At 39.2% G+C, this 27,420-nt stretch overlaps 1 protein-coding gene across 2 annotated transcripts in view; it reads right to left on the bottom strand.

Annotated features, from left to right (window-relative positions):
- LOC131683624 (piezo-type mechanosensitive ion channel component-like) overlaps window positions 1–27,302 on the bottom strand; it is a 112,998-nt gene extending 85,696 nt beyond the window's left edge. For both annotated transcript variants that reach the window (XM_058965757.1, XM_058965758.1), the window contains exons 1-2: window positions 26,697–27,302; window positions 13,356–13,817 (exon numbers count right to left, since the gene is read on the bottom strand). The gene's annotated coding sequence lies outside the window, so the exon portion shown is untranslated. The remainder of the gene's footprint in view (window positions 1–13,355; window positions 13,818–26,696) is intronic.
- Window positions 27,303–27,420: the final 118 nt, after the last annotated feature.

The following is a 27,420-nucleotide window of genomic DNA, read 5'->3' as shown; positions in this document are numbered from 1 at the left end:
CGGTCAGACTTTTCTAATTTTGCTAGTTTTACTTCATTGAAGTTAACTATGAGCTTGTAAAACTTGCAAACACTTCTTGAAGCTTGAAAAATTCTCCAGGATTGCTTTAAATATTGTTGAAGTTTCGTGAGGTTTCCAGAGATTCTAAAGATTTCATTGAAGTTCGCAGAATTACTAAGATTAATTAACTGCCCATGATCGCATATCAGTCCCATAAAGATAGGAAATCCCATAGAAAACGGAACAACTATGCGATCATGGGTAGTTACGAGTTTGGTAAAACATGTGTGAACATCGTGAACACTCTGCTGTTTATAGAAATTGTTTGAGTGCATTAAAATTTTCTGAAGTTTGAAGTAAATTTCTAAATCGTATACAACCTTCGAAGTGTCATCCTTAAAGATAATTGAGATTCTCTGAAGTTTGACAAAAAACTATGAATGATCAGAATTTCGTACAAATTGTCTAAAGTTCTAAGGATCTCCTTCTATCTTCTTAAATCTTGTAGGATTCCTTTCATATTTGATAAATTTTCATGATACATTTGTTGTTTACTTAAGCTTTGGAATACTATGCTGGAGTTTGCAGAACTACTCTGAGTAGCACAGAATTCTTAACCCTCCGGAAGTCGCGCTTATGACCCACTGAACGAGCAGCCGCTGATGCCCTAAGACGATTTCGCTAAATTTTCAAAACAGCGTGCACTCAGTATACTAGCGCGACTGCCGGAAGGTTAACATAACCCCTCTAAAGTATGCAGAAGTAACATGAAACCCGTAAAACTTCTATAAAATGTATCGCATTTTGTTGAAGTTTACAAAATAAAGCGAAAAAAATTGTTGGTCCGTGTACTGTACATACTATCGAGGCAAAATTTACGTACTATCGATGGTACGAAATATCGATACGTATACCTGTATTATTTTTCGCTCCTTTCATTCCGAAATAATATTTAGCAACCAACTACTACTTTATTGCGGGATACAAAACAGCTGTGAAATTTCGCATGTAGTGTAGTTTCCATTTCTGCACACAGTTGAATTTAAATTAAGTCATAATATCAATTTTGAAACACAAAATTATTCCGGCACTATACCGAATAGCGACTTGATGCCATTTCGATGATCTTTCCCTGGTAAAACGTTTGTAAATGGCACAATCGGCTTCGGTGAAGTTAGAGTGTCACATTTAGGATGCCGGCGAGTTAGCCGACTCGAGTTTAAGACATTCCGATACTGTTGTTGGCAAGTGTATCGCTAATTGGCGGCTCTAAATAAGGAAACTAGATCAACGACTTTGAAAGAGCTTAGCAAAATGTTTTTAGGTGTGTAGTGGACCTTAACAAGGAAACCAGACTTGCAGTGACAAACCGCAGTTCTAACTAAGTAGACTCACGTGACTGATGGCTGTAATCAACAACAACATAACTACATCATGTGCGACTAATAGGGTACCATCATTTTCCGACAAACACAAATTACATTTGTATCGTAATTATATGCAACCTAGGCATTCATTATTTGCACCGACACACCTTCATCCCAATACAATATTCAATCATAGAATGCCCTTGCGAAAAGAGTTTACAACAAGACCCTGGCAGTGGGTAATGACGTTTGCTGGCGTGCGACTGCTACCATATCGCATTTCTCAATCTCCAGACGTCTGCCGGCCATTCGCTCACAGTCAAGCTTCCCACGAAAGACAAGTGCACAACAAATGCACACCACGCTACCTAGGGCAGGGTCTGCGCTAGTGGGGCAGGGTCTCCGCGCAGACGAAAAGGGTCAGTATTGAATGCAAACCGTTTTGTGAATTTGAAATTAAGTGAAACTTCAAACATAACCGAAGAGTTTTCTTATCGGAACGTTGATTGAAAATTAGGTCAATCAGCATGCAACTACCTATTTTCCACTGTGTTACTCGAACAGCACGTGTAAATCGAATTTGGATATACAATAAATCTTATCTTGATATTGTTATGAATTTCGTAAATCACGCATTCTTCTTGTTAGGAACAAATAAATAATTTTAAATTGTGTTGAGAAACAGCGTGAAAAACCATTTAACAGCCAAGTTCGACGAACTACTGAAACCTTAGCAATGTTCACAAGTTGAATTACTCGTTCTATGCCAGGCAGAACAACACAACAAACGAATGCACGACAAAGTGGCAACAGTATCGTCTTCCCCGGAAAGTGACAAGTAATGTGTGCCTTCATGATGCGAAACAGCTAAAGAAACAACGTCTAAGTCGGCATCGTATAGCCCACATGTAATACAGCAGAATAAACCGGCCGGGGAGCCGGTCTCAGAGACGACAAAAACCGTCGAGGTCGCGAGTCGCGATAATTCAGTTGGAAATGCAATATTGCGTCATACCCGTGAAATGCGAGGAATTTTGCCTTGTGCAGTCGATTAGATTGTTACTTCGGGATATCACACGTTCCTGTTCGGTGCGATTCGAATGTGTAGATTCAGTGACTCAAGTAAATAATATAACAACAAACGAAAATATTTTAACTAAAATATTCACGTCGAGCTTCTGTACATACTGAAATTGTGTACATTCATGCATAGCAAAAGTTTTAGTTTCCAATCATTGCTCGACGAAATGTTTTCACAGTGGAAAAACGATTTGATATGATTGGGCTTACAAAATTAACAACACTGATGAACGTACAAGTAGTTGAGTCACTTTTTTGCTTGTTACCAATTGGCGGAGCTAATTATAAAGAAAAATTTACAGTCGATGTGAACATTTGAAAGTTAGGGTATATCACGCATATCTAAATCGCATCAATGGATTACGGTAGTACGATAAGTTAAACAAGATGTTCAAATTTGCAATCTGCCGGCGGGCATAGCGTAGTTGGTAAATCGATTGCCTTATACGTAACTCACTAGGGTTCGATTCCCAATCCCGCACATAGGGTTAGAGATATTTCTAAAGAAATTTCTCCAACCCAAAAAGGTGAGTGTACTTAAACACTTTAACCGCATTTTTTCGACTTTAACTTAAACACTTTAACCGCATTTTTTCGAAAACACTTTCTTTGAGCTGGTCGGAAATGTAACTCGAACAAATGATTTTTAACGTTCCGAAATTTTCACAGTATTTCCAAAAATGTATTCTCCAGCGATGTACCAAGAATTTTTTTTTTTTTTTCGAGAATTGTCCTACTGGAGCTGTAGAGATAGGTTCTCGGAGGGGCTCCCCGTCAGAATCACATACTACAATTTGCAGACGAGACAGGCAATGTCGCCCGTGATTCTGAATGTGATATTCATTATACGGTTAAGATATGTGCTGGCGTAGAGACTTCGCGATCCCGTGTATCATCGCGAAGAGCTCGAGCATTTGTACGTTAACGTGTTCGATCGCGTGTGCGTTTGTATATCGCATGTGCTAACGTGTATGTAACTTCGCGTGTATGCATTCCATTCAATAACCGTGTGCCTTTCGCATATTCGCGTGTGTTCTTGGACAATCGCGCGCGGACCGTGAATCTAATACTTTATTTTTTGGTGTACTGCTAAGATGCTAAGAGTGTGAGATCCTCCATATCGCTAGAGTGCCCGCTGACGTCGCCATGGAACGCGTTGTCTAGTGGATATTTGCTTTATTTTTTGATTGGTCCCACTGAATGTATGGACCTAAGTTTTTAGGACAGAGAGTAATGGTTTCAGGACGTAACAGATTCATGAGTGCGCGAAAACGGACGTTTGTAGGTTCGTGTTTGAGACAGCGTTTGAAACTTCGTGAGTGCTAAAACGTTCTCCTTATTACCGGGATGTTACCAAGTTTGCGCGATCGCGAACGTAGGTGTGCGTTGTTAATCGCAAAGGGCTTAAGCGTTCGTATGCTAACGTGTTTGTCACTTGTGCTCGCGTTCATGTGACTTCGCGTATACAAGACTGGATTTTGTAACCGTGTGACATTTCCTATATACGCGTGCGTTCTTGGATGGTCACGCGGACCTTCATTCTGATAATTAGTTTTTGGTGTATAATTCACATTCTGACAGGGAGTAAGTTACCCCATATCACTAGAGTCCTCGGTCATGTCGCCATGTAACGTGGTGTCCAGTGGATATGAGAGCTTTCTTTTTTTAATTGATCCAATTGAAGGCATGCACCTGGTCTGTTGATATCAAGGATAGAAACATCCGGAAGTGACCGATTCATGATCGTGCGAGTATGGGAGTTTTTAGGTTCACGCTTGAGACCGCGTTTGAAAATTTATAGGAGCTGAGACATTCACTTTATCACCGAGATGTTATCATGTTTACGAGATCGCGGGTGTAGGTGCCGGGGATGGCCGCAAAGACTCAAGCATTTGTATATTAACGTGATTGTCACGTGTATAATTTTGATTTTATAATGATGTAGCGTGCAGGGATGCCAAAGGTACCGGTAAACTACATTTTTTCGGTATATTTACATTTGTACAAGCCGTACAGCCCGCTACAGCGACGCATCACTACAGCTCTTGCCAGAACAGTAGCCAAACCGAGTACATTTTCCCGTACAGCAGTAGAATACATTTTTGTTTTGCTACTGTACTCCGACTGCTCGGTGAGAGTGTGGCGTAGTAAAGTTTGTTCTCTCGCTTTGTACACTTTTCTCTGCATAGTCAAAGGGAGAGGCCCGCACACGAAAGTTTTAATGCCGGTCGTGGCGTAATCGAACCGCATTCATTGTCTTCGTTTTTTAAAAAAAATATTGAATAGATTAAAAGTATTAAAAAGTGTAAAATAAGGAAAGAGAAGCTGTACCGCTCGCGTCTGGTGGCTGTACTGGGAGCAGTATTTTTTTTTTGTCATGTTACTGCTTTGCTTACAGACTGCCGTACAGCGCTGAGCGTCCTGCACTAGCGAACGGCAGTAGCGTCAAAAGAGAAATGAGAATGTAGGCAGAAAAATTACAGCCGCAGAAAAGGTAGGCATTTTGCATCCTTGGTAGCGTGTATTCTTGTTTGATCGCGCGCGGACCGTGAATTTGATGCTTAATTTTTAGTGTATGGTACAGATGGTAGTCCGTTTCCCTATGGGGAAACTTGAGTTCCAGGTCATGTCACCATGGAACGTGTTGTTTAGTGAATATGAGCGTCACTTTTTTGATTGGTTCAACTGAAGGCATTAGTCTAGACTGGTAAAACTTTCGGACGTGACCGTTTCATGATCGCGCGAGGCGTGGGTTAATGTTTGAGACCGCGTTTGGAAGTTTAAAGATGCCACGTTTACTTAACTACCGGGGTGTTTTCATGTAGGCGAAATCGCGGGCGCAAGTATATGTGGATTACTGCAACTGCATGGTCGCGCCCGTGGCCAGGCCTGTGTTATTGCGAAGGCCACGAGCTTTTGTACCTATATGAGTATAGATAGCGTATAGTAGAGATATACTAATAAAAGGAATCATAACATGCTGAATAAAGAAAAAAAGATGCAAAGAGCTTGACTAGAAGTGTATAAATTGAACAATACTATTTTTGTATACATAAATAATGGAAAAGCAAACTAATAGATGCACAAAAGAAACAGATCAATGAAGTAGAATAGAAAAACACATGTAACATGCAATGAAACTCGTCAAAATGCAGCAAATGTTGTATATTTATCATTACCGACAATTGCATGCTGTTAGACTTTTATCATACTATGCTGGCCGGGAATGGATGAGTCACGTGCGTCGGTAAACTTATTTTACCCTAATTTATCCAGCCCGACTTTTCCCAATGAATAGAACCAAATGCTAAGATTGATCACCAGAAGTATTAGCCACTATTCTATCATATACGTTAGTTCTGCATCCATTCCCTGACCCAACTGTCACAAATACTCAGACGAATACATACATAGATACACATACGACTAGCACATAACAGTTGTACACTAGTACGAAAAACTACGATTATCACAAAGCTACAACTAATAGGTTTCTACTTATTCTACTTTATTAAATTAATTTAATTATTAAATTAATTTAATTAGTATATGCACGATGACGAAGTCGACCGATAAATGGACACACAAAGACTCCCTCCGTGAGCCCCGTCCACGAATACCACCAATAGAACAATATTTGCAAACATGGCACACAGCAAAAGTCAATCTACGTCGATCCGCCAGTCGGCCACGCCACCCTCATAGACCAGTGGTTTAGCGTTGGTATGCGCTGGTGCGGAGTATGAAAAGACATATAACATAAAAAAGGCGCATAAGCCCTCTCGGTCTCCTCGATGCACCACTATCGAGGCGTAATGCAATACTCATCTTAAAGCAATTGATGCTTGATGATGTTTGCAATACCGTCAAACCCCTAAACCTTGGGGAGGGTATTATAGAAATTTCAATTGATTTTTGAGAAAATATGTGTACTGTACGAATATGAGATTGCGTGTATATTTGACTTTCTTTAGAATTATGATTATTTTTGAAAAAATGAGCATTTGTAGTACAAAGATAATTATTGTATCTTTCCTTTGCTATCTAGTAAACTATTTCTACATAAATAAAATGTCTCGTAAACTAATGTTTTACTTGTAAAATGCATATAAGCATTCCGCATAGCGGTGCACGAAAATGAGATTGTGTCACTGTATACTGTTTAAAATCTCTATATTGCGCGCTGATTCTCTCAACACTGGAATATTGTTCTGCTATTTGGAACCCTTACTACCAGAACGGCGTCGACAGAATCGAGGCCGTCCAACGCCGGTTCATACGCTTTGCACTCCGATATCTTCCTTGGCAAAACAGATTTCAGCTGCCAAGCTACGGAAACCGTTGTCACTTAATACAGCTCGATACTCTAAGCATCCGGAGGGATTGCTCTTGAGCCCTGTTCCTCTCGGACTTACTGTCTGCCAGGGTGGATTGCCCTACAATCCTCGGACGCCTCGATCTTCAAGCTCGCGTTCGAGCTCTGCGCAATAACTCTCTTCTGCGAGTCCCGCTCAGGAGAACCAACTATGGGTGCCAGAGCGCTGATACCGGACTCCAGCGTGTGTTTAACAGTGTGGCGACGGCTTTTGACTTTAACCTGACAAGGAATTTGATAAAAACTAAAATAATGTGCATTCTGAAATGTAATTAGTTTAAGTAACCACCATTGAGGCCAAGGGATCTGTTGGTGACGGTACAACAAATAAACAAACAAATAAACAAACAAATCTATAGCTTATACGAAAGCTTGTTCGTATAAGATGTCTAAAAATATATAAAGTGTTAATCTATGTTGTCAATTTCGGCAGATAATTGTAAAAAAATGCAAAAAACGCCATTTTTGCACATTCAAATATTCATATCTGAGAAACTAAACGTCAGAATCAAAACCAAATTAATAGCGTTCTGTCTGGCTGATAGGTCTTTCATTTAAAATTGGTTTGGATAAGATCGGTTCAGCCATAGCTGAGAAACACGAATGAGAGTTTGTCCATTACATACACACACAGAGACACATACACAGACACACACGCAAACACACACATACACACACAGACTGTGCCAAATCGTCGAGCTGAGTCGATTGGTATATATGACTCGGCCCTCCGGGCCTCGGAAAAAATCTTGAAAGTTTGAGCGAATTCTATATATTTCTTTTATAAGAAATGTAAAAAATTACGGGAGATTTTCAAAAAATTCGCCAGCGAAAAATGCCTCACCAATGTCATCTTGTGATTAAATTACTTGAAAACATTTTTTTTGTACTTTACAATTAGTAATGTTATGAAATTCCATTTTACAGAATCTCGATTCATCTCATTGCGTCAGAAAAAATTTCCGAATTATGCCTAGTTTTCGGGCTCTACAGTGCTCCATAAAGTCAATTTAGGGGGAATTTTAACTTTTCGCTAAAGTTAAATAACTTAGCATTGTAATGTATTTATAAAAGTTGTTGTATTTTGCAAAGCATTTTTTTCGTTTAAACAGAGGCCAAGGCGGTTCTGATTTTAGTAAGTCCTTTTTAGCGGTTTGAGATGGAACTTGACTGTCTTCAATGAAGTTGTGAAATAACACGTTTTTGAAAAAAATGCTAAAGACACGCAAGCTCCATCTTTCATACTTTCCGTTGCACAAGAAATCCTAATGTAAGCTATAGGGTGTTCCTTAAAAACGGTTCTATTTGTATAACTTTTGTAGTTTCTATTTTACACTAATGCAACCTTTGGACAACTTGGAGATTGCTTCAGGACGCATAATTTGTTCATATTCAAAGTTATGAGAAGTTTTACTTAAAAATCCAAATTTTCCAAACACTAGTATCTTCGTTTAGAGCACTTAACATAAAGTACCGTTACTACCATATGATATATCATACTTTATAGCATACACCACCACAAAATGACAAAAACGATATTTTTTACATCTTGCATCTTGATTTACTCAAAAATAGTTTATTTTTAGTGAAAGGTATATCTTAACCAAAAATCAAAGCTGCAAAAATTTTATTAATAAAACCATTTTTAAGAAACGCCCTAAATTTTCCGTAACTTTCTGGTAAAATAAAAAGTACAACAACGGGGCGGTCATAGCATAGTTGGCAAGTCGATGGCCTTCTACGCAGTTCACCTGGTTTCAATTCCCAGCCCATAGTTTATTCTAACTGGAAAAAAGAGGCGAATCACTCTAAGGTTAAAACGTATATAATCGGAATAAAATACAAAAAGCTGTTTTAATCCACCTAGTGGTGAAATTGTGCCTTTCTCATCTATCCATACATAATTTAATAGCTGGTTACGATTAATATAATATTGTGGTAATGTCTATTACATTCTTATTACACTTGGTATGTACAACTGTACAACTGTCACGAACCTGATGAGTTACATGTCGACGCTGATAGACTGGACACCAACAAAAATATAATACTTGATTGACTTAATCAGCGTGAGTTCAATGTTGTCTTCATGTTAACATAATTTGAAATACTTGGGAGCGGTGGGAGGATGCGTCTGGAACCACCTAACTTATTTTGATATATGGGGTGCATGAAGGGAGTGTGTGCCATTCGCCATTGTGCTGGCAAGTATTGAGCTTTTTTAAACACAACGAGCACTCGATAGCTTGCCATATTCAACATACGCGTCTAATGTCCGTACAGAGCAACATGAAGTATCAGCGATTTGAGCAAAGCAAGTTTTGTGTACATCCATTAAACCCATTTTACAGCATGGCACATAAATCATTGTGTCTAAAAATGTTTTAGTAAGAGTTGTCCAACTGGAGCTGTAGAGCTTGGTTCTTAGAAGAGCTCCCTGTCAGAATCACTCACTTAAAATGCAGACGAGACGCGAAATGGCTCCCACTGAAATACGGCTTAAGGCCAATCACAGCGGACAGCAATTCTGATTGTGATATTGAATGTACGGTTCAAATGTAACATCGTGCGCTTGAGACCGCGTTAATCAGATCATAAGTGTTAAAGTGATTCCAAAATTATCGAGGCATTTTGTGTTTGCGAAATCTTGGGCGTAATTGTGTCTAGATGATCGCGATGGTATGTTCGTCTTTGTGTATCATCGCGAAAGTATCGGGCGTTTGTAAGTTAAGGTGTTCGAGCGCGTGGGCGTTTGTACGTCGCATGGACATTCGCGTGTGTTCTTGAATGATCGCGCAGACCGTGGATCTGATACTTAATTTTCAGTGTACGGTTCAGATGCTAGAAGAAAGTGATTTTCCCCATATAACTTGAGTTCCCGATTATGTTGCCATAGAACGTGTTGTCTACTGGATATGAGCGTCGTTTTTTATGATTGGTCCAACTAATCCTAGGTACGAGTAGAGACTTCCGGACGTGACCTATTCATGATCGCTCGAACACGGGACATGCAACCTCGATTAAGACCGCGTTCATAAGTATATATATAATCAAGCGTTTCTTTTATCACTGGAGTGTTTTCATGTTTTCGAGATTGCGGGCCTAGGTATGCGTGGATGATTGCGAAGGGCTCAAGCGATTGTAAGTTACTGTGTTGGTCGTGTGTGCTACTTCGCGGGTATATATTCGTTTTAATAACCGTGTCGCCGTGGAACGTATTGTTTAATGCATATGAGCGTTCTTTTTTTATTGGATTGAACTTTTTTCCCTTTTTTATTAACGACTAATAGTGAGTCAATTTGTCCCTTTTTATATTGCAACGACATTTAATTAGCAAGGGACTGAAAGGTGTGAAATATTTGTCAAAATTAAGAGCCGTAGTACTCAAGGAAGAGCTAGAAGTTGAGGAAAGAAAGTTTAGAAAAGCGTGTAAGAGGGTCATATAAGCAAGCTTGGAGATTCCCAGCTATTTAACCTTTTGTTAAATTTTAATTAATTAGTTTGAACCAGCTGAAGGCCTATAGTTAGGCTGCTAGGGCCGAGGGTAGGAACTTCCGGATGTGACCGATTCTTGATCGCACGAACACTGGCATTTGTAGGTTCGCGCTTGAGGCCGCGTTTCTAAGTTGTGCTAAAATGTGCACTATGGATGGATCTAGGGACTTCCGGACGTGACCGATTCAGGTTCGCATAATCGCGCTTGAGACGTCGTTCAAAAAATCCGTAAATGGTAACATATTTATTTAACCCTAGACGTTTCTATGTATGCGAAATGGCAGGCACAGGTGTGCTCGTGGTGACATGATCGCATGCGTGAACTGATGTCTTATCGCGAAGGACACGAGCGTTTCTGCGTTAACATGTTAAATCGCGAGGACGTTTTGATGTCGCGTATGCTAGCGAGTGTACAATTTCGACTGTTTTAATTGGTTTATATTACCGAGAAGTCGTTTTTATAGCTTTTGGATATTCGCACGTCTCGTCATTCTGATGTTAATTTTGAAGATACGCTTTAGATAAAGGAAGAAAGTGAGATCCCCCATCTCACTGGAGTGTCCAACTATGGCGCCCTAAGATTTGTTGTCTAGTGTATATAAGATTCAAATTTTAGAGTGGAAGTTTCCGGACTAGTATGATTTATGATCGCGTGAGAGCGGGTGTTTGTATGTTGGCACATGAAACCGCGTTTTTAAATTCACAAGGGCTGCTACGTCGACTTAATCGCCGGTTTGTATACTTGGAAGACCGTGGGCATTGGTATGCGTAAATGATTGTGTTTGCGATTGGGTTTGTATTATCGCGAAAGCAACGAGCGTTTGTATGGTATTGAACACGTTCTTTTTATCGTGTTTGAGTTTGTATGTCGTGTATTCTAGCGCGTTTCTAATTTCGCGTATAGTAATGCGTGTCTCCAACCGTGTGATCGTTTACATATTCCTATGTGCCTAAGAGTCACTGAGCAATAAAAACCAAAAAAATGAAATTAGTTAGACATTTTGTCAGTAAAGGGTAGATGTCGTGACAATCATGCTGAACGACAAAAATGTTGTAATAAAAAGTTCGAAAGGCAAAACATACAGCACATAAAGAAAACAACATTAGTATTTCGAACTTTATACAAATATTACAAACACTAACTAATGAGTGAACTTTGACTTGGGTTGGTATGATCCGTCATAATGCAAAATAAGCTTTTTAGTATCTAACTAGTGCCAATTTTGGTTTTAGCTTATATTTCTCATCTAACTGGCCCCAAGTTGATGCTAGTTACTGATGAGATGAGTTCGAAACAGAAATCTGTCTAGGACTTCATGAAATTTCGGGAACAAAGTGGTTACAAAAAACAGATTTCTGGTTGAGACTTCAAAATTAGTTCTGGAATATTCTACACAGAATAGAAGAATATGCCTTACCAGCAGAATGCTATATTATGCTGTTTTGTAAGAAATATTTCGACTTTTTCATGCAAAAAATGTAAATTACTTATCATTTTACTGCAGAAACGTCTCATTTATAATGCTAACTTGAAAGAACATTCAATTCCAACGGCGCTTTAATCATCAAAATCGGTCAAAAAATCATGGCGTTTTTCAATTTGAGATCTTTTATGTCGCATTCTCACTACGATCAACATTGCATCATAGCGATTATTTCGAAAGTACATTTTTCTCTATGTGTCCTTGCGGAATCCTAGCGAATTTTTGGGTGCCGAAGAACCCAGAAATGGTTTTTTTAAGTAAATCAAGATTTTGATTGAGTACAAGATTTATGAAACATTGTTTTGTGTTACATTTGATGAGACCTACAGCCTACAACAAGGTCACACGAAAAGTTCAAAATCACGGTAGCACCGCGTAATCAGTCGCATAGCTATATAATCTAAATTCAGAAATAATCAAGAACTGAACATCTAAAGCGACACTTCTATTATTATCTATGTCTATACAAGACTAATATTTATTCACGTGCCTGTCTAGCTGCAGGGGTTCCATTCGCAAGCGCCGTCGTATTGCACTTTTTCTTGCTGCAATAAAAATGCTCTGTTCTTTATCATAATGCCCAAACAGAATGCTCCATCATTGTCAAAACCCGCTTTGAGAACTATGTCTAACCTTGGGTTACTTTCTGTAGCGAACAAGGCGATGTTATTCCGACAACTTTGAAATCAGATCGGGCCTGATCTTGCGTCAGAAACGGAGCATTCTGTTTTAACCATTCAGACCTTCCGCCGCACATGTTTACACTTCACCATATCCACGCGAATGCGACGGAAACAATCCGAACTGCCCATTACCAAGAACGATTATTGCCCACAACAAGCACATCGCGAATTCTATTTTTGTGGCACTGTATATGAGCTGTGAGGCATCACTTTCGGCTACAATAACATATCGCCCCTTAGCGCGCTTCCGATTGTGTAAGCAATGTATCAATTTCTCCTCTTTTTTTCTCATTCGCTCCATGACTTATCATGCAACCGTCAATCACGCGTAAATATTCCGGATTTTACCCTTGAGTCAATCGCTTGACTTCGATTCGCGACCTACACTTTCGAGATCAACAACGTGGGTTAAGCGTTCGGTGGGTTAAACAAACCAACAATTCCAGCTAAGATTGAATGACTTCCTCAACCTAATTCAGTGAGACTTAATATTTAATGTGGTACCAGCCGCTACCTATAATGTTTGTATTTGAACTTCAAGGTTTGAGAACGTTTCTCCAGCTTCGAGCAGTTGGTAATAAATCTTCTACCCGCAAGCAACTCACTGCGGAATAGACATAACGTAGCACGCGTACACACAACATACGGCAAGCCGGCGCGGAAAGGTTAATTTAATTGTCGGTATAAATATTTGAACAAAGCCATTCATCCGATTCAACCTTCACAGCGAGGTTCGGATTCACAAAATTCATCAATCTGTCTACTAGACATGAAAATTGCTACATTCAAACTTCACTGATGGATTCGCTCATGAACCAAAGTATTCGTCCGTACCAAGTAATATTATGTAAAAATATGATTAGCCACTTACCGAAACAGTAGAAAATGGCAACTGAGGTTAATCCATTTGGCATTCGAGGCGGACTTCTAGAATATTGATACGCTGTACAATCTAGACAGGATGATTAGCTCATCGTGACAACGGAAACCTATTACTTCACTACCGCAAGACGCTGAAAATTTTCGCTAAGAAGGGCACTTTGAAACTACGGTTGGCTATTTTACACTACAGTTGTCTCTAATTCACAATTTCAAACACTCGATGATCACTTTTGTTTTGATTCCGCATAACCGAAGCTAGGTATCATTTACACGTAAATCACCAGCAGACAATTGATGATCAGGTTTTTCACGCATTATGAATCATCACCATGTTTGACGCGCATCCAACGCTAAAAATTATAAACATTTCTCTTCTTTTATTAATTTCGTCGCGAGCGTTTTCGCGGCCTTGTTGTATGTGGTATGGGAGACATGTGGTGTGCTGATTGGTCTGAAAGGGAACGAAAGAGAAATTTATTATGTGATTAGTTTGCAGCGAAGTCTTTCTGTTTAATGACTATGTCGCTGGATCCTATGAAAACTGTGTATTGTTGGTGCTAGATCACCAACACAAACTGCTGATAACTTTTGAAAAATGTTCTATTTTTGCGGTTTATACTTCAAAAGACAAAATCGTCTCTTCCGATGCATTGATGTCAAGTAAATCGTAAGAGATTTTGTAATAAGTGTTACCATTCCTCTGCACGTCGGATCTTTGGATTGTACCTTTAATCATTGCCAAATAACCAAATAATCGGGATTTTAGTTAACTGATGCCACCAATTCCTCATGCGGTAAATGTTGCTGGTTACTACTCCCTTCATCTTCAGTTTCTGTTTCATTATCACCCCATTCTTCTCTATTGGACCAAAATTAGAAACATTTCTGTAAATTCAGCTTTTCTACGATGTACTGGGCTCCGTTGTCGTTTAGCCATTCCTATTATTAGTTTAATTGACATGGCCCCTTGTGCATAATAGCATAATTGAGCGACCGAAAATAAGCGTCGCAAGAGCAAAATATGACTCGTAAAACTTGCTTTAAATATATTAGAATTAAAGCGCACTTTTAAGCGATTCCTATGCTGAAGGATCTCAGTCCGCTTGAAGATTATATTCGATTTTTACTAATATATTTAAAGCGGGTTTTACAAAGCATCTTTTGAATGCTACTGCGTTTTGAGACCCTTTTCCTCGACATTGAAGCATTAGCTGCCTTGTCCGCCGCAACTTGGAGATTATGCTGTCTGCGTTCTCTCGCGTTATCGGACACGCCCATGTCGTCATTCTATTTTCTTACTGTTCATGATCGAATGTTCTTGCTCTTATGGGTTTCTATTGTGTATCCACCTCCACAGTTTTTGCTTCTTTGTTGGTGGTACAGTGTGTATTTGTTACTACCTAATCCGCAGGTATTGCTTTTGCAGTCCTTTGTTGTTTAACATGAGATTGTTGTGTGCTAGTTTTGGTTTTAGTCAGTGGCATAGCTAAGGGGGGTTTTGGGGGTTAAAACCCCCTCCAAACTAAAACTAATTGGTTTGAAAAAAAACTCATTGATACTAATTTAAGTAAATTTTTCAATAATAATAAGTAACGGAATCGTGTAACTGATCTCGTAGTCAAGATTTCAAATCGTATCAGTATCATATAAAATACTTGCATGAGAAGACTCCAATAGAAACTGATTCCGGCGTTCTGAAACTAATCATAACCGTAAGATTTCCAATCATGTTGAGCTCACTTTTCAAGGGATGTACCGAAATATGAACAAGCGGCATTTTTTTGTTTGGAAATCAAAGCTGGAATAGGATGAAAGCCTATGAGATCACATAAATTTCAACATTCATGATTTAAGGATCAATTGAGAACATCTCAATAAGCGACCATCTTGGAGTTTTTTCTCACACTGTTGGGAAAATCTTCACGAGAATGAATCAATGTATTCGGGCCATGGGTAGAGTATTACTGATTCATTTTCATGAAGATTTTTCCAACGGTGAGAGAAAAAAAACTGTTTTTTTTCGTTTTTCAAGATGTCCGCTTTTCCAAGATTTCTCAGTTGAACCTTCAGAATGCGCAGAGTTGAAACGAAAACTTAATATGATTAATAACAAAAATAACACTTTCGAATAGTAAAAACAAAATTACGAAAATTTGCACTTTACTTTTTCTCTAATAGGTCACAATCGATTTTATGAACAAATAGAACATCTTCTGATAACAAAATTATTGGCCTTATATCCTCCTAGAAGTAGTCGTGGAGAATTTAGTTCTCAAAACAAAGAATTGATGTCTTTAATGAAGTTTTCCAGAGGGCTATTACAAATAACTTTTTTGAAGACATGAATGATCCATGCGTTTAGGGTACCGTAATATATTAGACTATTTGCGTAAGAAAATCTTTAAAATAAGATATTCTGATATTATACATACAATAAATATCTTTTGTTTATTATAAACAATAAAATTCATATTTTGTCGAAGGTATTGAGTAACTGACTCTCAAAAGAAAAAAATATATGGATGGAAATTTGATTAGGAAAATTTCGCCAATATCGTTTAACAGTTCGATATGCTGCATATATGCCTTCAGCAAAGTTATTTTAAATAACATTCTCAACAACTTTTCTAAATACACGTTGTCTCTTACTAATTTTTGCACCATAATGACTTCTACGAGAATTCACTACTAAAATTATTATATCAGAATACGAGATGTTTATGTTTAAAAACTTCTTCGAAGTTTTTAAACACTCCGAGATGACGGAATTGTGTCATTTTATTGTAATGAAAAAATTGACATTTTATTTATTCCACTTTGAAAATGTATATTCTTCAAATTTACAAGCATATTATAAAAGGAAGTGTTATGTTATTCTTCTTGTTTGTAGACTATTTTTTTAAAGTTACATCCAATTCTAGAATTTTCGAAAAATAATTTATTTTTATCAATACCACCACCAAACCGAATTTCTGACTACGCCACTTGGTTGTAGTAGACGGGCTATCCTCATCCTATGCCGGGCAAGGCTTTCCACTATGTAACATCCCATTGTAGAATTAGCACATAGGAATATGCCAAAGGCACGTGACCAATCTCACCTGATTAAACAGAACATCTTCGAGTGATTTGCATGAAATGGGATTGGATTGATCGGATGCATTCTTGCCAAACGGACACTGAATACCCGGGAAAAAATTCCTCCAAGTATGCTTTGTACCCAAGTCCACCTCTCCGTATGTTTTAAATAAGCCGGTAGGGACACGCGAAGTCAAATAATATTAGCGAACCTACACAGTGTCGTTTTCTATTTTAACGCGAATGCCTGTTTTAACGTTGCCATATTGGGTGGTGTTTTGATTGTTGTTCAGCGAAACGAATGACTGTGCTTGAATATAATCAGCACACTATGTTTGACGGGGTGAGATTGTGAAGGGTTAACTTCTGACAGCTTGAGCTCCATTTGCACTTTTAGTGATTGTTCTACAGAGTCATCTCGATATTGAAGGGACCATCGAGATATACAACGTAATGGTATTTTTAGGCCATATTTTTTTCAGGACATCATAATGCATACCAAGAAACGAAGATAGTGCTCGTGTTAAGGCGGTAATATGCTCATTTTTACACATGTATGTAAAGCTTTTCGACACAGTTGTATACGTTAAGGCGTTACACCATTGTAGAACGCGAAAAAAGTGGTATATTTCGGGAATTTACCAGGACACAATAAAGAAGCGAATCGAGATCTTGTTAAATCAGATTTATAATACCAGTTGTAAAGTATACACAATAATTATTTCAAGGAATTTTGTCTCAATGTGGCGGCTCTGAAATATTTCGAGTAGGAGCGATTTTTTTTGAAACGGTCGGACATCTATCTCCCGTAATTTTTGACGTAGTGCTTAAAACTAAAGTTTTAAGATTCCTTAAAATTATAGAAAGCGACCAATGTAGCTCTTTTTCGATATTTTTATTTTTCACGAATAGAAACACTTTTCAATCGAAAAAAGCTAAAAATGTCTAAAAATCGACCCAAAATTGCTTCTTAAAAAATATACGACATTCAATTAGCTAGAAATTACTGGGTAGGGAAAGTTATGAAAATATAGAGCCATAGTACTCAAGTGAGAGCAAGGATGTGAAGTATACAAATCGGAAAACTAGAAGTGGCAGGTCATTAGAACAGGCTTAATACCTTACGGGCTTATCTTTTGTCTTCTGCTGATGGGGGTCGAGCTTAGGCAGCATAACTACGAATAACTCAATTTCACCAGCATGTTCCTTGACAAAGCCAGGCTTGTTCCTCTTTACCGTGTCGGTTCTCACGAAAATGTCGAGATACAGAGGATTTTTCACGGCCAATCTGAAGGGACTTACAAAATAGTCGAAATAAGAGAAATATCGAGAGATAATATCGAGATAGGGAATATCGAGAAAGAGAGTTAACTGTATTTCTCAAATAGCAGGTCTTACGGACTATTTCGAAATATTGATAATTCCACAATTCGCAGTGAGATTACATTTTGCCGTGGATCAACACTTATCAGTATTACACACAATAAGTAAGGCAACGATATTTTGGTACATTCTTGGTGCAGTAGAAATCGACACATCGCTAGGTAAACTTGATAACTATAGCGAAACGATTGTTAGCTTTTGCTCCGGTTGAGATTAGAAGGTAGACTGTAGCATATCCTTGCTGTACTGGCAGTGGCTAGTTAAGCCAAAATGTAACTTCATAGAACTTAATGAAGGGTGAACTTCGTTTGGTGAAGCAGCCCCCTTTGTATACTTCCGAATTCATAGTCTTATCCGTCACAAAGACATTGGTTTACTTCCACCAAAACAAACTGGAATCCGTCAGGGATCTTGCCGCGAGCAGTGTAGAATTTAAGTCTCAGTATTTGTTTGAAATTGGCATTTGCGTATGTTTTGGAGCCGATCAAGAAACATCCCTAGAGTTTTGCCAGTATCTGTTCGTACAGCTTACGGGCCCGGATTCTGGACACTGATTGTTGTTTAAAGCATCGGTTAGATTATTTACGCGCTTAGTAACATTTGTAGCATTTTTTAAGACGGATTCACCGTACAGCAGTATTCAGTATTTTCGCCAAATCATAGTCCGAGATGTTGGGATCAGTCTTGGTTTTCCAAATGACATTCAATGACGATAAACGGTTCCACTTTGACGCTTCATGCCGAAAAATATGAATTTCATCGTTAACGTTGACGAAATGAGAAAATATAACCCTGTTCCCTTTAATTTTACATAAAATATACTTTCCATGCGCAATGACATAAAAATACAATTAATAACATTTAGAACAAACGTCACATGGCGAGTAAAATTGCGTGATTTGCGAAATTCAACGTGTTTGTGTGTGCATTAACTTTCTATTCCCACTGGCCGGCAGCAGTATTTTGAAAAAAAATCTTCTGCATATGGTCCTATCACCCCAAGCAAAAACTTAATCTAGGAATGTAGTAGGTGTTAGCTCTACCGACTTTCCAATGAGCCATTTCAGAATAACATAAACCTAGTGATGCATTCCGAGAGCATTTAGGAACAAGATACAAGAAGTATGGATCATAATTCCAATTATTCTATGTCTCCCTTTATCTCACTCAGTGTCCAGCAGAATCCGAGAAACGAAGGAATCCTTAGACTATTCTATTCTATTCTAATCCTTGAAAAGCATCCTGGAAAACACTGCAGTTATTCTTCTGTGTCTTTCTATTCAACATTAAAATTTGAAGCATATCATAATATGTCGCCAATATTAAAACGGCCAGGCTTACTGTGCAGTATCAGGGACACTCTCGAGTCCCTTTGAATATCGGAGTGGGTTACGGCAAGGTGATGGTCTATCGTGCCTGCTATTCAACGTTGCGTTAGAAGGTGTAATAAGGAGAGCGGGGATAGACACGAGTGGCACAATCTTCAGGAAGTTCGTCCAGCTTCTTCGCTTCGCCGACATTGAGGCGATGTCGGAAACGTACATCAGACTGAAAGCTGAAGCCAGCAGGATTGGACTTGCCATCAACGTTTCGAAAACAAAATACAATAGAGGAAGAGGTTCTAGAGACGACCATGTGAACCTCCCATCCCGAGTTTGATTGACGGTGACGAAATCGAGATGGTCGACGATTTCGTGTATATTTGGGCTCACTGGTAACCGTCGACAATGATACCAGCAGAGAAATTTAGAGACGAATCTTGGCGCATATGGCGCATCGAGCACGGTGGATTGACCAGATAGAGGACGACCTGCGGACCCTTCGAAGACTGCGATGCTGGCGACAAGCTGCAATGGACCGAGTGGAGTGGAGACGGCTGCATACAGCAAGGGACAACAAGGCTCTAGCCTGACCGGTAAGGTTAGTAAGAGTAGTGGAAAAGCAAATTAATATAAGGGGTGGGCGCAGCGTAGTTGGTAAATCGATTGCCTTGTACGCAGCGCACCTGGGTTCGAGTCCCGACCCCGCACATAGGGTTGGAAATTTTTCATAAGAGATTTTTCTAACCCGAAGAAGCGAATGACCTTAAGGTTAAAACCTCTATAATCGAAATAAAAAAAAATTAATATAAATACAACAAAAACAGACTACGGAAGTAGAGGAAAAGAAAACATGTAACATGCAATCAAACTACTGGAACTCCTACAAATGAAGTTTGTTTACCATTAACGACAATTGCATTCTGATAGAATTTTATTATGTTATGCTGAACGGGATGATTCACGTGCGTCGGTAAATTAATTGTAAGGAGGAAGTGGGCCAATTCGGACCGCTGGCCAATTCGAACCCCCAGTTGTTTCTCAGCTATGGTAATATTATGAAAAGCGTATATATCATTTTCATGGCTGTCATGTAGCTCTGTTCTATCTCACAAAACTCAGCGGTTCTCAGTTTTTGTGTGCATGCGCTAGGGGCGAATGTTGCTCCGGAGCGCTTTTTTTGAAAAATGTGTGACCCGAAAAACAAAATTTTTGTTGACAACAACAATTAATTAAATCAAGTAGATTATCGTGATTTTGGATCTGCCGGATAATATCTTTTATTTAATATCTGGTTTATGTCGAGACAATCAACTGTTTTCGTTTAATCGGAGTGTGAATAATAGGATATAGGTTGGTTAAAATCGGACCTGTTGCCGCATATACGATCTGATACGCGATCGCGAAAAACTGTTTGAGAGAAAAGTGTGCGCAGTCGGTCGAGCTTTCAGGAAATCATTTCTCCGGAAAGATCTTCCCGGAACGTTGCAATCAAGCTTCGCTAATAGCGCAGGAGAAGCTATATTGTCTGTAAACAAGTCGAAGATGAAGAGTCGTTGCAGAAAAAATCGCCTATTTCGCAGCGTAGAAAGACTGGTGAGAGCGCAGCAATCTTCGTAATGGGTGTTCTATAAAAATGGGATTTTTTTCAGTCTACATGACTGAAAAAATTAAACAAAAAAAATTCAATGAATTCAGTATTTCTTATTAAAAATATCATGTTTACCTTTTTCTGCTCAAGATACTAAAGCGTCTTCTTGGCGTAATGTAAAGAAGCCGCTTTAGTATTTAGTAGAACGGCAGAAGAATTTTCTTAAGACACTCCTCCTGGTACACTTGTTGATTGATGGCTAGACCACTCGGTTTTGAACCACGGCTTTGAAATCCCTCTGACCAATATGGTGATGTACAGCATAACCTTTTTCAAATTTATGTTTAAACTTATATTTTACTTCGGAGGGTGTGGCCGACTTGTCACTGGAATAGTAGCTGTCATTTCCTGGAATGTGTGTCTTCGAGAGCGGAAAGTAACTTTCGTTGTCCAGCGCGAACGACGTGCTGCGATAGTTCTTCGCTATCCACCGGCACTGCTCGTCCGTGTACTCGAGGGACCGAGTCTTCTTCCGACAGATGATGTCCTCTATCTTGAGGGTTCGTTTAATCAAGGTATGGGAGCAGGGATATTTTCGGCCGGCGTCACGCAAACTCATTCCGTCCTTGTTGTCGAACAGCTTTTTCAACGCTTCCTTCTACTTCTTCGTCATTAGCTTCGGATCTTCGACCGCTACCGACCTTCTGCTCCATGCTCAGGGATGCCAAGATCTGGTAAGCTGAACTCACGGGCACGTTTTCGTCTCGAAAGTGGTCTACGGTAAACTTTTTTCCATGATGACCGTGCGTTTCGTAAAACCGCACAACACGCTCGCGGAGTGCTTGCTGTTTCGACACTATATTCGATTTAACTGACAGCACCCGAGAAAGAAACATGCCACCCATTTCTAGGTAGTTCAGAGAGCAATTCTCTTGGAGAGAGAAAAAAATACGCTTTTTACTTTAATTACAGAAAGGTATTGAATCCATGCTTTTTTTTATTGAACACCCGTTACGGCGGCCGCTACAATACAATTAATGTGGACGGCGTGATACGGTGCTCAAATGGTAAACCCATATTCCAGAATACTGCGTACCAGTGCGATGTATAGTGATTTTAGATAATAAGTATCAATTAAATTACGAGTATTGCGTTTGATTAGCTTAAGTGCAGCGTATGAAACATGTGCGGTAAACCGTAGTTTACTGTCAAGAGTGATACCTAGATTCTTGACGAATGCGGCTCGTTCTACAGGAACAGAACACATCAAGTATTCTAAAACAATGAGCGATTGTACTCGTGCAAAAGTGATTATGCTGGATTGCTGAATGTTTACACTCATCTCGATTCTGTCACACCAATCCATGACCCTTTCGAGGTCCATTTGCAATGCGCAACAGTCCACTATAGTAGTTATAACACGATGCATTGTCAGATCACCTGCATACATGACTTTAGGCAACGACAATTCACTGTAGAGGTCGTTCACGAAAAGCACAAAAAGATGAGGTCCGAGATGACTTCCTTGAGCAGCGACCGATGTGATGCGATTTGAAAGCTACGATGAGATCCAATTAGTCAGCCATTCCGGAAATCCAGTACGCCTTAGTTTTTCTGCAGCAAGCTGATGAGGAACACGATCGAAAACTTTCAAAAAATCTATATACATCGCATCGATCTGTTGCCGTTTTTTTTACAACCAGCGTCAACACGTAGCTCATCAGATTAATAGTTGTTGAGCGCTCTCTTGCAAAACGTGTTTTACTGCGGGATAGATAACATCTATCAACATACTCTCGAATATTTTGGGAGGCAGCTTAGAATTGAAATTCCACTACAATTTGTGACATCATGTACGTTGCCGGTAATCAAAGTCTCCTTCCAGTTCATTGGAAAACTATTCTCAGCAAGGGAACGATTGAACGATAGAGGAAGCGATGAAGAGCGTTTCTTGATAATCGATGGTTGTAGCCCATCCGATCTCGGTCCCTTCGAACTGTCAATACCGCGAAGAATGATATATACCCCAAGTTCGTAGAATGATGTGAACATTGGCAAACTACTCGAGCATGATTCAGATAGAGGTGGTGAGTTAATGCTTAGCGCGTTTTGAAAGAATGGCGATAATAGATTCTCTGACTCTGCAGGTGTCGTTGACGTCCTGTCTCGATAGTTGACACTTTCAGGGATTCCACTTGAGAACGTATTGTTCCGCAGGTAAGACCAAAATTGGCTGCACTCAATTCAGAAAATATACGAGTAATCTAAAATCTCTAAATCCCGCACGAATGATTTACCGACATCGCTTCTTGGTCTAAAGAACCGTTTTCGAGCCTTTCTCAGTCACTTCCAAAGATTTCGCAGCACTCCGTTCCACCAAAGTTGGAAAATTGAATCCAAATCGCAATAAAAACTATCCACCGATTCATCCAAAGTGCCCGTCGCTAATAGATCAACCCGTGAAATTTCCACATTCAATTCGTTATGATTGCATTCATTGCGCCATAAAAAAAAAACGGCATCGTCATTCACAACCACGGCGAACGCAGCAACGATTTTCAATAAAAGCGGATTGTGATGACAATCCACTTTCATTAATGGCAGGGGTGGTTCACTAAATCACCATATTAAGCATCCTTTCCGTGCACGTTCGTCAAATAGTTTACTTGTTGTAAATCAGAAGAGCAACATTTCCATTAGCAGCATTTCGTGTTCCGAAGAGGCCTTAATTGGAATAAAATATCCAATTTTGTCGTCGAAGCTCCAGCGCAGGAAAGGTAACATGTAGTCGCCCAAAACTACCACCCTATTCTGCTGGTACCGATTTGATCCTACAGTTGATTGACACAGGCAGCAATTGTCACACCGAGCCTTGCAATAGTGACGCATTTTCTTGTATTTAGTGCAATGCGGCAATGTATGACACGCGGTACGGACAGCCGATTCTTCTCGAAGAAGATATAATTAAGCGCAAAGCTGTCCTGCCAAAGGACACCCAATACGAGTTGGTAGGTTCACACAAATTTTTCCCTGTTTAGTCGGATTGCCATTCAAAATCTTTGCTCAATAAAGGAAAGGGTTTTTTATTTTATTTATAGAGGTTTTAACCTTAAGGTTATTCGCCTCTTCGGGTTAGAAAAATCTCTTATGAAACATTTCTAACCCTATGTGCGGGGTCGGGACTCGAACCCAGATGCGCTGCGTACAAGGCAATCGATTTACCAACTACGCTACGCTCACCCCTAAAGCAAGGGGTGCTTGATACAAGCCTCCGTGCTACAGTAGATCAACGCATGACAAACTCGAATCGATGACCACACCATCGATCTCAATGATGTAAGCGGACACGTAGACAAGGTATTCCTTCATAAAAATCTAACGTCATTTGCTTGTTTTCCCCTGAATATCAAAATTAGGTGGCGGGCTTAGCGTAGTTGGTAGATCGACCTTATATGAATTTTTCTAAACAGAAAAAAGAGACCAATGACCCTAAGGCTAAAGCCTCTATAATAGAAAAGAAAACACAATTATGAGCAAATCTGGGCGAACTTTGGAGATATTTGCCACGGCTGAATATTTCTGAGGCACTTTTTTCGAAAGCTCTGATCCGAAAGAAGGCCATATTTGGTCGGATCGATTTCAATGGTTTAAACAGAAAGTTGGAGTGCTACCGATTTCCTTAGCAACTAGCATAAAGAATGTACAAAAACTTATATCAACAATATATAATAAAAGCATCTTTGTATCACACGAATTTGCAAAAATGCAGGTGGGTAGTGTTTGACTCATAACCGGAATATGGTGACGGTACTTGAACTGGAAATTAGAATCTAACGATTTTCAGCGTAATCAACAATCCACCAACCAGGTCACAGCTCCTAGAAGCTGTCTCCTCAGTATACTGGTCTTGATATACAGTCTCCCAAATTGACGCTCGCTCTGTCACCTTCAAACACCTAGCGTAAACTAATTTCACAAATATGCAGTTCAACGTTTGTGGCTGGAATTTGCATCAAATGAGCGACAGTAAAACACGAACGAGATTTGCTCCAAACTTTAGGAAATCGGTTTTTTTAATTTATGTAAGATTACAACTACAGTGAAGACCTGATTTTATTAGCACCCGATTTTATCAGATTTTTGACCCGACTTTAGCAGTTTCATATGAAAATTGATAGTTGGTAGTTTGATGGGCTCTAGCAGACAAACCAAATTGAATTCGAGCAAATCCTTTCTTGAGCATATTTTTCTTATATTAGAGATCCGAAAAATTCAAAAAAAAAAATTCATTTTTTTTTACTGTTTGCACTGTCAGACCCCCTTAAGGAAAATTTAAGCTAAATAGTCAGGAAAGGTTATGAGGCTATATCTAGGGACTAAAGAAGAATATTTTAAGAGCTTCGGTTTCATAAAAAGAAAGAAAAATATATGTCCTGATTTTATCAATGTCCCGGTTTTATCAGCCTAAAATTCACCAAAGAGCTGATAAAAATGAGTCGTTACTGTATTGGAAATCGAAAGAGAAAGCGAAAAAAGAGGGCTCTTATTTGCAGATTGGACCTATTGAAAAAAAAGTCTTCAAATATTCAAATAAATTCTTCGGATTATTGTATAATAGAGGCGGGCTGAAGTCCCTTATATATCGTCCTCTCAGTAAAGCGATCTGCATGTACAGTCTCCCAAAAATGCTCTTCCCGTTGCCTTCATCCTGATTTTGCATGATATTACAGACAACTCTGCAGTAAACTTATATTCAAAATTTCACAAAACTTCAGTGTTCTGTTGGTGCTCCATAATGATGGCTTTGTCCGAAAAAGGCTAGGAAATTTCGATTTTCCGCATCGCTTTCGAAAGATTTTCAGAAAATTAACTACAAAGTTTTTTAATAAAGGTCACACATAGTTTGAAATTTAATAAAATTGGGTTCAAAAGATTCCGATGTGATGTGTTAATTTTACTAGTAGACCACTCTACGGCCCTGATGCTATTCGTTTAATTTTAAAGCATGCTGAGAATGACTAAGGAAGTAACATAAAAGTAGAGCATGAGGGAAGCGCCAAGACTTAATGAATAATGATTTCCTATAGCAAAATTTGCGTCATCCATCCAGTGTCTGAAATGCATACGATCAGATTTATTTTCCTCAGAAATAATAAGATTTAAAAGATGGTTAACAATTGTACGCCCGCCAAATATAAATGGCCTCCAGAGTCTCAGTTGCCAAGATCTATGAAGTTGGGGTCGTATATTTCAACGGCAGGCTGTAGATTCCGCCTTCGGCTGGGGAATGTAGTTGATAAACAAGGTCGTCTTTTCGAATGAAGTCAAATAAAGATATTAAGGTATAAATAGATATATAAATAATGTTTCAGTTTACTGAGTTGAAGAGTGAAGTGGTACAAAAGCTTTGTTTTGGGCATATTCCTTTAAATCCATGAAGATTTTTTGACACACGTTTCTTAAAAAACGCCCACTATTTGTTTGGCTATGTTTACATCTCATAATCTCTACTCCCACCGTACGCTAGATGACAGAAATCCACACAATTTCATTCTACTAAGGGCGCCTCGCAATCGTGATGAATCACTGCCGCGCTTGATCTCTGAATTGGATAGCAAACGAGACTTGTGCCGGCAGCCGATCTTGCTTCTCACGGCTATATACACCATTCATCTTGTCAACCGTGAAACAAACCGGCTATAATTTTGACGGTGGAAGGTGGTAAAGCGACCTTGAGGGTGTCACAAGTTTCGAAATCCCGTCACTTGAAATATATTTGATAGTCCTTCGAGTGTGAAGGAAATATGTCGCATTTTATGACCGGTATGTGTTAAGATAACGCAGTGATTCAACTAATAATAGCCCATTTAAAATTATTATAAACAAATTGATCAACGATGGAAAAAAAAACTGAAATAACATGAAAAAATTAAAATTTGCTCCGTTATGTTGTGCTTACCGTTGTGTTTATCTGTGACTGATTGGTTTACATTCCAAAAAATAAACGTCTAAGCGAGACATTCAATAAATATAAATTATTCCGTTGAATTTCGATTAGTGACTCAGATTAGTCAGGTTCAAATTAATAGAAAAGATTGGTCTGATTCTTCGAAATCCGCCGGAATCTGGATTACGTCTTCTTCGTTGCACCAATGCCAATTTCACTATCGGTTCCACTTAGCACTACCATCGATACTACTATTTTTCTTCCACTCCATCTACACACCTCAAAACAACAAATTTTCTTCCAGTTTTGGCCACAAACAGGCCCCGCTCCACCAAAACCGACATCGCTGTCGAACGTAGGTATATATTTATTTGCTCCGATTTGATAGAACGATTTTCATCGCCTCCTTTGTTTTATATTAACTATCCGCGTCTTGTTATCACCCAAAACTCGCTCTCACTGCCGGTACCAACGTACGTTTATGTACCTTCCGCGCCGTTGCACTTTATTCCTTTACCTATTTACTATCTGTTTATTCGCTACAAGTCCATAAAAAATAGCAGGCACCACACCAGAAAAACCTTCCCAGAAAGCGCAAAAACACGTCCGTACTGCAGAAAGAACGACTCGGTTATGGCGGAGGCGAACGAACAGTGACAGTCGAACAGCTGTTGTGATTCTGCTGACGATTCCCTGTGACTGAGATTCTCACGGGCGCGCTTTCCTACAGGTGTAC

This window comes from Topomyia yanbarensis, chromosome 2 (genome assembly GCF_030247195.1).
Source record: "Topomyia yanbarensis strain Yona2022 chromosome 2, ASM3024719v1, whole genome shotgun sequence".
NCBI classification, from domain to species: domain Eukaryota; kingdom Metazoa; phylum Arthropoda; class Insecta; order Diptera; family Culicidae; genus Topomyia; species Topomyia yanbarensis.
Note: the sequence above shows the minus strand (reverse complement) of the source record. Positions and strands in the feature narration are given on the sequence as shown.